The sequence below is a fragment of the Schistocerca serialis genome, chromosome 9, assembly GCF_023864345.2.
Source record: "Schistocerca serialis cubense isolate TAMUIC-IGC-003099 chromosome 9, iqSchSeri2.2, whole genome shotgun sequence".
Taxonomy (NCBI): Eukaryota; Metazoa; Arthropoda; class Insecta; order Orthoptera; family Acrididae; genus Schistocerca; species Schistocerca serialis.
Window position 1 is genome coordinate 234,794,047 of NC_064646.1, and position 12,078 is coordinate 234,806,124.

Here is a 12,078-nt window from a genome sequence, read left to right on the forward strand (position 1 = left end):
AGACTGCGTCCTCCGGAATCGGCGCCGTTTGTGCAAGGAGATCGAAGGAACGCCGAGTCCTGGCGAGAATGTGCGGTACGCGACGGATTAAATTTCTCGCGTTCCCGGAATCGCGGGGAATGCTGCACTCTAAGACTCGTCCCACCCCTTCGGTATTTCCCTTCTTTTTGTTCCGGCATACTCTCCGCGAAACACAGCTTGCCAGGGGGGCTGAAAACGCCACTTTTAATGGCAGGGTTCCAGCCGCGCCTTGGCGGCATAAAACTTGGCCGCCCAGCCGCGCGGCTGGGATGAGTTATTACGCCTCGCAGTAGGCTTGTAAACGCGCCCGGCCGCCCGCCTCCTACAACGACGCCGCGGGCGCTGCCTCACAGCCACATTTCGCCACTCCGCTCGCAGCCACCTATTTCTTCCCCTTCTTTTCCCTCGTCTCTAGGTTTCAAGTTTGAAATATTATTTCCGCAGATACGACCGCACACCAAAGCAGAAATAACAAGACATGTGCTGCTTCAGTGCGAATTATGTCCACAAAATCTCTATCCGTCACCGTATGAGACGGTTAAACATGCTTACTCATTTTATCAATGTCTCAGGCACTAAAACATTTAAGAATGTGTTGTAGTAATTGTTGTGATCTTCAGTCTAGAGACTGCTTTGTTATAGCTCTCTACGTTGGTATGTCCTGTATATGCCTCTTTATCCCTCTATTTCTGCCCTGTTCAACATCAATTTGAATCTGCTTAATTCTCTCAAACTTTGATCTCCATCTACAGTTGTCACACGCAGCATTCTACACAATTACAGATTGACGACTCCTTGGTTCTTCAAGATGTGTTCTACCAACCAACGTCCCATTTTAGTCAGATTGTGCCACATATTTTTAATAATTCTAATCAATGTTTCATTCATAAGTTACCGATATGCCCAACTAGTCTTCAGCGTAATTCTGCTGCACCAATTTCAAATGCTTCTATTCTCTTCCTGTAGAACTCTTTATCGTGAGCGTCTAACTTCCATACAAAGCTACACTTCAAGCAAGTACCTGCAGGAAATTCTCAAATTTATATTTGACTGGTGATCTGCACCGGCTTCGCTCGGTTAATATTAATTATCTGTGACCAGTCGTAACAAATTATACAGGGTATATGGTAATTAATGGTGCAAACGCATACAGTTGAAAGTAGAAGCAAATCGCGTCAGTAAACTTAGGTCTGCAAACGAAGAATTTTTTAGGTAAGTGAGACTTCGTGGTTACCGGCCACCAATGACCTCGATTCGCAGCAAACATCATCCCATTTAGAACAAGTAACAATACTGTACAACATTAAGAGTAGTTACTAGGGCTCCTTTAGCAGCAGTGTACGCTTTTTGGACGAAAATGGCTAAACAAGTAGTTAAGGGAGACGTTCAAAGAGTCATTCTTGTACCCACGTACAGGTCTGTAACCGTCGTCGCAATGAGTTTCGCATCCTTTCGAACACGCCTGCATCATTTCAAAATTCTCGACAAGCAGTGATAAGTGTCTCCCCTTATTCAACGATGTTAATCAGAATGGCGTACGCTATACGTTTGAGGTGTCCTCAAATAAAGAAATTCTCAGGGTTCAGATCAGATTATCTTGGAGGCCACAGGACATTTCCTTCTCCCCATTTTTGGGCATATCGGTTGGTTAGATGTCACCTAACCATAGCAGCACAATGTGCCGATGCTGCATCACACATGTACCACACGCTCTGTCGTTGCTTTAAGGGGTTATCCTCAAGCAATGCGGCAAGATGCTGCCTCAGAAACCGAAGGTAATTCCAACCACTTATTTTACTGCGTACAGGCACGGCCAAATACCTGGTACCCCTAAACACACATTAACTGAAAGACGTCGCTGATGTGGAGAAAAACAGAAAATTACACTAATAATCACGAGTGAAATCTGCTTCATCAGTAAATATAATGTTACTGTCAAACGTTGGTTTTCCTTCAGCTCATTGTTGCATCCACGTTTTACGTCGGTGCCAAAGCCCGTCTTACTCGTATGAGTTGGTACTGGTACATTCCACTTCTCCAAAACACTGCCGTGGCTCAATCCAGGTATTAGTGGGGCAAGCTTCCTGTTGAGATTCCTGGAGAGCGTTTAAGTGTTTCCAGCGCTTCTTTAACAGCAGGTGTAATCCGTGCAGACCCACCTGCTCTCGCACCACGTAATGCTCTCGTTCTTCTCTGAGGCGTTGACGCAACGTTCGACTCTCGGGGTGCTTTTCGGCAGGGTACACATGTTGGTACAAGTGTTCGGCGTTCCGTGCATTACCGTGTGTCCTACCGTATATGAATTGTATATCTTCGTGCTCCTCGTTGCTGTAATGTTCCATGTAATAGCCAACACTAGTAGAACACAATTCACGCTCCGCAAACAACTGACATATCACTCTGTGTATTGTACTGCCGTATCGTTTCTTTTTACAACTCCATGTCTCGAAAATGTAAACAGAGACCACACCACGGACTGGCAAGTGATGTTTGCAGATAATCACGCAAGTGGTAGCGGTTAACCACAAACTTGCAATTAAGGTTCTTGTTTGCAAACCTGAATTTACTAAGACCTTTTTGCTTATAGTACTGTATGATTTCAACTATACGCGTTTCTGCCATTTGTTATGATACACCTTGTGCACATAAACCTTCCTGGTGAATCATTCTGTTTATTAGTAAAAACCAAATTAAAATGCCTACAGTATTTCCTGATACTATCTTTCACACACAGAGAGATAATTCGGCGGAGGAAATTGAAACGTGTAGCTGTTAACAAAGTTCTCTTCTTCTTAACCGCTCTCCTTGCTATTATAACGCTGCATTTTGTATCCACTCTACTTTGGCCAAAGTCAGTAATTTTTTGCTGCCGAAAAGGCCTTAAGATGTCTTATTTCCTCTTCCTTTTCCTTTGCCTTCTCCGCCATAATCAGAATATCATCGACAATCCCTGATGTTCTTTCTCTCCCTTCTCCCTAAATTTTAAGTCCGTTTGTAAATACTTTTGTGGGTTGCTTTAACTACTTGGTAAATTTACAGATTGAATGACAACGAAGGTAGGCACAACTCTTAACCCCTTCCCAATTATTGATCTATTTGCACGATCATAGACTCTTACAAGTAGAGTCTACAATTTGTACAGGTTGTAGAGAATCTCAAGCTTTTTGCATTTTATCTGTGATAATTTCGTTACGCACCTATTCGTGGGTTAGGTTACGTCGTAATATTTCTTGGATCAAGAGCATGTGGACTGCCTCCGCATCAGTCCCCACTAAAAGTATAGATGCATTTTACAAGAGAACATGCGCTAAGGTGACAAAAATCATGTGATACCTCCTAACATCGCGTCAGTCCTCCTTTTGCCCAGTGCAGTGCATCCACTCAACGTAGCATGGACTCAAAAAGTCTTTGGAAGTCCCCTGCAGAAATACTGCCCCCTGCTGCCTCTATAGCAGACAATAATTGCGAAAGCGTTGGTAGTGTAGAATTCTGTGCACGAACTAACGTCGCGATCGTGTCCCCTACATGTAAAATGGGACTCATGTCGAGCGATCTGCGTAGCCAAGTAATTCCCTCGAATTTTGCAGCATGTTCTGTACTAGAACATTGTCATCCATGGTTATTGACGCACATGAAGTCCATGAGTGGCTGCAAATAGTCCACAAGTAGCCGAACATGACCTTCGACTAAGAGGACACAGCCCATTCCGTGTAAACTCAGCCCATACCATTATGGAACCACTACGAGCGTTCGGAATGCCTTGTTGACAACTTGGATCCATGGATTCGTGGGTTCTGCGCCGCACTCGAACTCTACCATAACAGCTCACCAATGAAATCGTGACTCACCTGATCAGCTGGTTTTCAAGCAGTTCAGTGTCCAACCGATACGGTCACGTGCCCAGGACAGACGTTGAGGACCATGTCGTTGGTTAGCAAAGGCACTCACGTCGGTAATCTGATACCACAGCCCATTAACGCCAAATTTGGCCGCACTGTCGTAATGGATACGTTCGTCATACGTCTCACATTGATTTCGGCGGTTATTTCACGCAGTGTTGCTTGTCTGCTAGCACTGACAACTCTACGCAAACGCCGCTACTCTCGGTCGTTATGCGAAGGCTATCGGCCAGAGCGTTGACCGTATGGTGGGAGGTAACGCCTGAAATTTGAGGTTCTCGGCACACCATTCATACTGTGACTCTCGGAATATTGAATTACTTAGTGATTTCCGAAATGGAATGTCCCATGCGTCTAGCTCCAACTACCATTCCGCGTTAAAAATCTGCTGCCTCCCACCATGCGGCAGTAACCGCGTCGGAAACCTTTTTCACACTTATCACCTGAGTACAAATGAGACCTCTGCCGACGCACTGCCATTTTATACTTTGTGTGCGCGATACTACCGCCTTGTGTGTATGTGCATATTGCTGGCCAAGTCCTCAGTGTGTACTCGCTATTCAGGGGAAGACAGTTGCAGTTAGCCAAAGACAACCTACCTCCGGAAGAACTTAGACGAGTACTACAAATTACAGATATTTGTGAGCTATTTGTGAGCATTGAGAAAGGAGGGACTGCCTTTGACTTTTAATCCAAAACGTCCAGATCCAAGAGCAAATTCGTTGGTGTGGGCGCTGCTTTTTAAGGAAATGGCTTTGCTATTATGGTGAATGAAATAAAGCGGTACATGACTTTCATGATGCATGATCACTTGCAGACCGTTCACGAAGCAGTATAGCAAAAGATGCACGGTATAGTGTTTTTAACCGGAACTAGTTATTGGGTTTCCAAATAATCGGACACTACATCTCCTAGGCCAGGCACTATCAGAATTTTTCATAGTCGCAGGATCAATGATGTTGTATGTCTGTTTTGAGTCAGCTGAAGTATAGAGCATAGAGATGATGAAAGGGATCCCGTTGACTGACGGATTTGGAAGTGATGAGACTACTACAGATCAACAAATCACATGCCATTTCATTTTTCGATAATAACAACCGATGAGTATGCATAATTCCCAGTATTTCTCCGTCACTACGGTATACAGAAGTCACCAACAGACACGAGTACTTCTTCCTAGCGCAGGATATTACGTACAGAGATCATCTTGGAGCAATGCTAATCTTCCCTTCCACAGGTAAGTATATTTGCGTAAGAGTTTTAGAATACCGCTGATGCAGACTAAAAGTTACCATAACGGTGTCTAGCCTCAATCGAAAACGACTTTTGTACGTTCGAGCTCCCCAGTTATTCCATGTACATCCTCATAAACACTCTGCAAACCACCGCAAGGTGTGCGGTGGATGGTACCACGTAGCACTACTCCTCGTTCCTTTCGTGTTCCACTCGCAGACAGAGGGATTAAAACACGACTGTCCGTATGCTTCCGTTTGTGCCCTAATTTCTCGTATCTTATCTTTGCGGTCCTTGGCATAATGTATGTTGACGGCAGTAGAATCGTTCAGCAGTCAGCTTCAAATGCTGTTTCTCTAATTTTTCTCAATAGCTTGCCTCGAAAAGGAGATCACCTTCCCTTCAGGGATTCCCATTTACGTTTCCAATGCATCCCCATAACCCTTGCGTGTCGTTCGTACCTACCGGTAACAAATCTAGCTGCCCGCCTCTGAATTGGCTTGTTGTCTTTCTTTAATCTGATGTGATGAAGATGACAAACACACGAGAAGTACTCAAGAATAGGTCACACTAGCGTCCTATATGCGGTCTCCTTTAGAGACGAACCACGCTTTCCGATTATTCTCCCAGTAAATCAGAATCGACCATTCTCCTTCCCCACCACAACTTTCACATGCCCGTCCCATTTCTTGTGGCCTTGGAACGCTACGTCCAGACATTTGAACGACGTGACAGTGGCTTTGAGACCTATCCGTACACCACAGCATCATCAGCTTTTCGTAAATCAAGGAATATGGAATGTTCCTGTTGCCCCTCATCCGTGGTTTGTAGGATATCATGTGAGATAAGGGAAAACTGAGGTCCACAAGAGCGATGCTTTCTAGAACCGTGATGATTCGTGGACATACGGTACTAGGTGTCTAGGAAATTTATTATATATTACTTCAACTCAAATATATACTTAACGAGGCTAAATAAATAGCCCTTACTTCTGAGACACCTTAAACTCCTACTAACTTGTGCTTCGAGCTGTGTTCGAGATACATTTTGTGATGGGGAAGAGATTATAGTTCCATTACGACGTTCCTGGGGCAGGACATAGGCAGGATTTAGCCACATGTATGGAGCAAGGATAAAGAGAACCAACGAGAAAATTGGGAACGAAATTAAAGTTCATTGAGAAGAAATAAAACATAACGCTATGCTGATAACATTGTAATTTAGTGACAGACAGCAAAATAGTCACACGAATGGAATGAATAGTGTCTCCAATAGAATTGGCAAGATGATTGCCACAAAAATAAAACATTGATAATCAAGTGAAGTCGAACGGAGAATGGTGGTGCTGGAGGAAATAGGAAGGAAAATGAGACACCAGAAATGGCGACGAGCTTAGGTGTTTGGATAGCACAAGACACGACAATGGCAGAAGAAAAGAAGATTTTATAAAATATAGAATGGTAGTGGGAAGACTTTTTTGAAACAGAGAAATTTTTTAACATCGCTGAAACTTTTAACTGTCAGGTGATGTTCTCTGGTGATATTTATGTTTAATATGGCCTTATATGGAACCGAAACTTGGACGGTGAAGTGTTCAATGAAGAAAATAATACATGCTTCTGAAATGTGTTATTGAGGAACATTGAAAATTAGACACTTACGTCAGATAATTAATGAGGTGATACTATATAGAATTAGGAAAGAGATAAATTGATATCGTAACTTGACTAAATAAACGGATAAAATGATAGGTCACATTCTGTGACATCAAGGAATCGTCAGTTTGGGAGTGTAGGTTGCAGTGGGGAGCTGTATCCCATCACTCTTCAGATCTAAGGGTACAGTAACAACATATGAAGATAGTAACAGTTCCAAAAGAACAGATATCAATGAAGACCATGCAGCTTCTCTAGAAAGAAATGATAATTAATCAAAACCCTCAGCTGCCAACAGATGTTGTTGATATTCCTCAATGGGGACAGCTGAAAATGTGTGCCCCGACCTAGACTCGAACGCGGGAGATGCTGCTTACATGGCAGACGCCTTATCCATCTTAGCCACCGAGGGCACGGAGGATAGCGCGACTGCAGGGACTTATCCCTCGTACGCCTCCCGTGAGACCCACATTTCCCACTGTCCACAAACTACATTCGTAATGTTTCTAAAGGATATTTGCCCATTCACTCATTAATCACGCCAACTAAGGTGACGACTCCCGTAAGATTTCTGGCAAAGTGTACGCATTTGCACAGAAGAAGGTCAATGGCCGAGTAACCTTTAACTATATGACGATAGTAACTGTTCCAAAAGAACAGATATCAATGTTGACCATGCAGGTTCCCTAGAAATAAATGATAATTAATCGAAACCCTCAGCTGCCAACAGCTGTTGTTGATATACCTCAATGGAGACAGCTGAAAATGTGTGCCCCGGTCGGGACTCGAACCCTGGATATCCTGCTTACATGGCACACGCTCTATTCATCTGAGCCACCGAGAACCGAGGGCACAAAGGATAGCGCGACTGCAGGTACTTATCCCTTTCGCGCCTCCCATGAGACCCACATTTCCAACATAATTATCTGACATGAAAACACCAAGCTCATTACGTTCAGTATGAAAAATTATACTACTGAAGTTGTATTATTATCATTGTATTCATTTTACTGCAGACCCACTTTAACTTGATGAGGGGCGTTCAGTAAGTAATTCAACACATTTTGTTCGTCAAATGAAATGAGTGTATAGCATCGTTAGCTGGGTTGCCCCAACCTGGCAAGTTCGGGCACCAGGTGCACGTCTTATTTCAGTCTACGGTCCACTGGGCGACTTACGCGCCAGCGACGAAGGCGAAATGATGATAAGGACAACACAACACAGTCCCCGAGTGGAGAAAATCTCCAGCCCGGTCGGGAATCGAACGAGGGGCCCGCTTGCATGGAGGGCGAGCACGTTACCACCCAACTAAGCTGGCTGACTTCCGCAAATGATGGTTGAAGAAATGCAAAACCTACTGTGGGACATCGTGGAATATCACTGCTTCAGCATTTACAGTTTCAAGATGTTCTGGTATGTGGAGGGGAGCTATGCATAACCTTCGAAATGGCGTCTGTAGCGAAGGTGCGCTCCAAGGAGAGAGGTGTCACTGAGTTTCCTTTGGCGTAAGACCAGAGCAAATATTCTTAGGCGCTTGCAGAATGTCTACGGAGACCTGTCAGTGAAGAAAAGCAAGGTGAGTCGTTGGGTGAGGGGTCTGTCATCATCGCTAGAAGGTCGTACAAACCTGTTAACTTAGTGAGAGCGTTCTTCGTCGAGCATGCCATGTGATGAACCGGCGGTTGTGTAATGCCAGGACAGATCCCACTCTACAGCAAACAACTTTGGCGCCAAGCACGTTCTTTTTCTGCCACGAAACCACGTGTTGGATCTCTAACCGACCATTGTGACATCAGAATTGGCAGGTTCGAACGAGTAAAATATGTTTAGTGGTCCGAGCGGCCGACCGACTGTCGTGAGGTAAGCATGGACAGGCACCAACCTGTCCAGCAAAACAAATTTGGTGCCAAAAGTGTGGCAGTGCGTTCTGTGTCGACCACGTGGTGAATCACGAATATAAGGGCGGTTGTGTGACGTCGGCATCAGCGGGTTCCAGCGTGTCAAGCGAAAACACGTTTATAGGGTCCAGCAGATACAGCGGTCCGAGCGGGCGCTGGACCAGTAGCGGCCTACCACTGACCGTTAGCGCCAAGCGGTAGCCTCCTCAGCTGGCGACGATTTGAACTAAGTCTGGACCTGGTTGCGAGCGCACTGGGTGTTGCTGCGACTTCGAGAATGTGTACTAAGTCTGTTGAAGGACAAGTGATGATAGAACTGCTTGAAATAAGGACTTCACTCTTTCTTCCTTGCAAAATCAGAAGATGTGAATTACATTAGTACAAGTGTAGTATATTATTTGACGTGATTTTGACAGGTTAGCAGTGAAAAAAGATAAGTGACAGTCAAAGTGGAGTATTTCGTATGTGTGATCGATTATGGTGTTGGAATTTGAACTTGTGACAGATTTTTGTTGTGGATGTAACACAAATGGCTTTCTTCCCACCGAAATCGAACATCTTGAATAAATAATAAATGATAATAGTAATATATAGAAATACAATTTTGGAGACATTATTGTGTTGGAATTTGAATCTGGTGCAATTTTTTAGTGGAGGTAGGCCAATAGTGCTAATAAATAATAGTAAATGATAATAAATTGTAATGAAAGATAATAAATGATAATGAATGATAATAAATGGTAACGAATAATAATGAATAATTATAAAGACAAGTATGGTTATTGCAGCCATTATCCTGTTGGAATTTGAACTTGGCGCAATCTTCTAGTGGAGGGAGATCAACAATAAATAATAATAATCATAATAATAAATAATAATAATTATAAATGATACTAAATGTTAATGAATGATAATAAATGATAATAAATAATAATAAAGGCCAGTTCGGTTTTTGCAGCCATTATTGTGTTGGAATTTGATTTCGGCTCCAATTTTTTCTAGTGGGTTAGGTTAGTGGACATAGCACAACTGACCAATTTTCCCACCAAAATTCAAATTTAGCGCCAGTTTTCTGGGGTTAGGTTAGTGGAGGTAGACCAATTGGCTTTCCGCCCGTCAAAATCCGTCATCTTGATTGACGTCAAGGTGGCACTCTCTGGTGGCAGGGTATGAACTAACACAGTTGGACTCCGGACCTCGTAGCGAACTCATGTGCAACGTTATAATAATAATAATAAATAATAATAATAAATGATAATGAATGATAATAAATGATAACAAATAATAATAAAGACAAGTATGGTTTTTCAGCCATTATCCTGGTGGAATTTGAATTTTGCGCCAATATTTCTGGAGGGTTAGGTTAGTGGACATACCCAATTGACATATTTTCCCACCAGAATCCGCCATCTTGAATCATGTCATGCGCTGTTGCCAATTCAACACCCCGCCGTCTTGGATGACGTCATCGCCACCATCTTGAATAATGTTGGCAATAATGCAGAGTGGAAAAGAACACAGGTAGTCCTACTACTCACGGGTTGGCTGCACCTGTTGTCATCAAGACGTAAAACTGCTATGCTCAACATGAACGACCTCCTACATTTTGAAATAAAACAGTATAGCATATTCACACCTGTTGATGAGGTTTATTGTTGACCTGCTGAACTGGTTCTAAGGACTTTAACGTGGAAGAGGGGGAACAAAATCTCTGTGGTATTAGATTGTTGGGTTCCCTAAGACACGACACAATGCACATAGAGATGAAGCAAATTTTTCATTATCTTCGAATCACGTGCATATTCGACGTCTAGAGTGCTACCCCTTTGAGAATAGCATAATTTACGATTGTGGGAATATCTTTTAATTAATTACACTGATTTCTCACTTTTCTTCTCATAGTTACTTTTTACCGAATCTTCTTTTAGAGCGCCTGGTAAGTAATAATTTGCAACGGAAATACAATGTGCGCTTGTTCGTAGCAAAGTGATACTTGTTACTTTTGTCGCCATGTCTAAATTTCGCAAGTAACGATCTTACATCAACTAACGTACCTTAGTGCCAGCTTCAGATGAAATTCTATACACCTTTAGATTGCTTTGACTGCAGCTACTAACATTGGTTAACTACGAGGTACAACACGTAATTACAGATGACTAAGTGCATTTAACTTATTGCTTATTAAATTATTTACTATTATATGCTATTGGGTATGTAACTTATGTATCTTAACTACTGAACTGCTTACTATATAATGACGCGTAGTTCTAAGTGTTTTTAGCTTTTTATAGTTAACTATTATACTAGGAACATCTCGTAGTCGAGGCAGCTAGCGACCATATATAGTAACCAGTGGCTCATAGATGGTTTACGGTTAATAATTTTCTGTGGGGCGACTGATCTTTAGATAGGAAGATACAGAGGAAAATGCAGTTCTTCCGAAATCTGAATTATTAATAAAGCTCCAATCACTGAGTAAAAAATAATTTCTCATCAGTCGTAAGCCAATTCCGCCTCTGCTGTCAAGATACTAAGCAAGTATTTAAACAATACCAATGAGGATCTGAAGCACTGAAATATAACCAACTTTTCAGTGAACAGTTTTGAATACTTTCTTGATACGAGGAACATATTACTTAGTACTCCTTTCCAGTTGGTGACCAGTCCCCTATGTTTACCAGTGTGACTTCACTTTCTTTCTTGAAAGATTATGTATAAAAATACGTTGATTATTCCTTCGGATCGTTTGTCAAAATGTTTAAGTATTGCTGTTACACATCTGCCGAGATTAATTGCGAACACTATGAAGGACGTACGACCATTTCTTCACGACATGTAGGTAACGAGTGGCCAGTTATAACGCACTGCGGAAACCACATTTGGAGACAAGTTTGTAAACAAATTAATAGAATTTTACTGAACTGGCAAGGATAATTTTCCTAAATAATGAAACTGGATAACACTGAACGACTTTTATTCCAGGCTGCTACTTAAATGATACTTCTACATCGACATCTTCATGCCTTCTTTGCAATTCACAATTAAGTGCCGGGCAGAGGTTTCCTCAAAGCCCCTTCAAGCTGTTTCTTTACCGTTCCGCTATCGAACAGCAGGCGGGAAAAATGAACATCTACATCTGTCCATGTGAGATCTGATTTCTCTTACTTTATTAGAGTGACCATTTTTCCTATGTGATTAAAATTTCATGATGTGACACTGTCGCAAGAAAAACGTCTTTCTTTTAATTATTGCCACAACAATTCGTGTCTAATATCCGTGGCACTCTTTCTCACGTTTCGCGATAATACAAAACGATCTTTCCATCTTTGAACATTTTAGATGTTCTCCGTCAATTCCATCCGAGGTCTCACT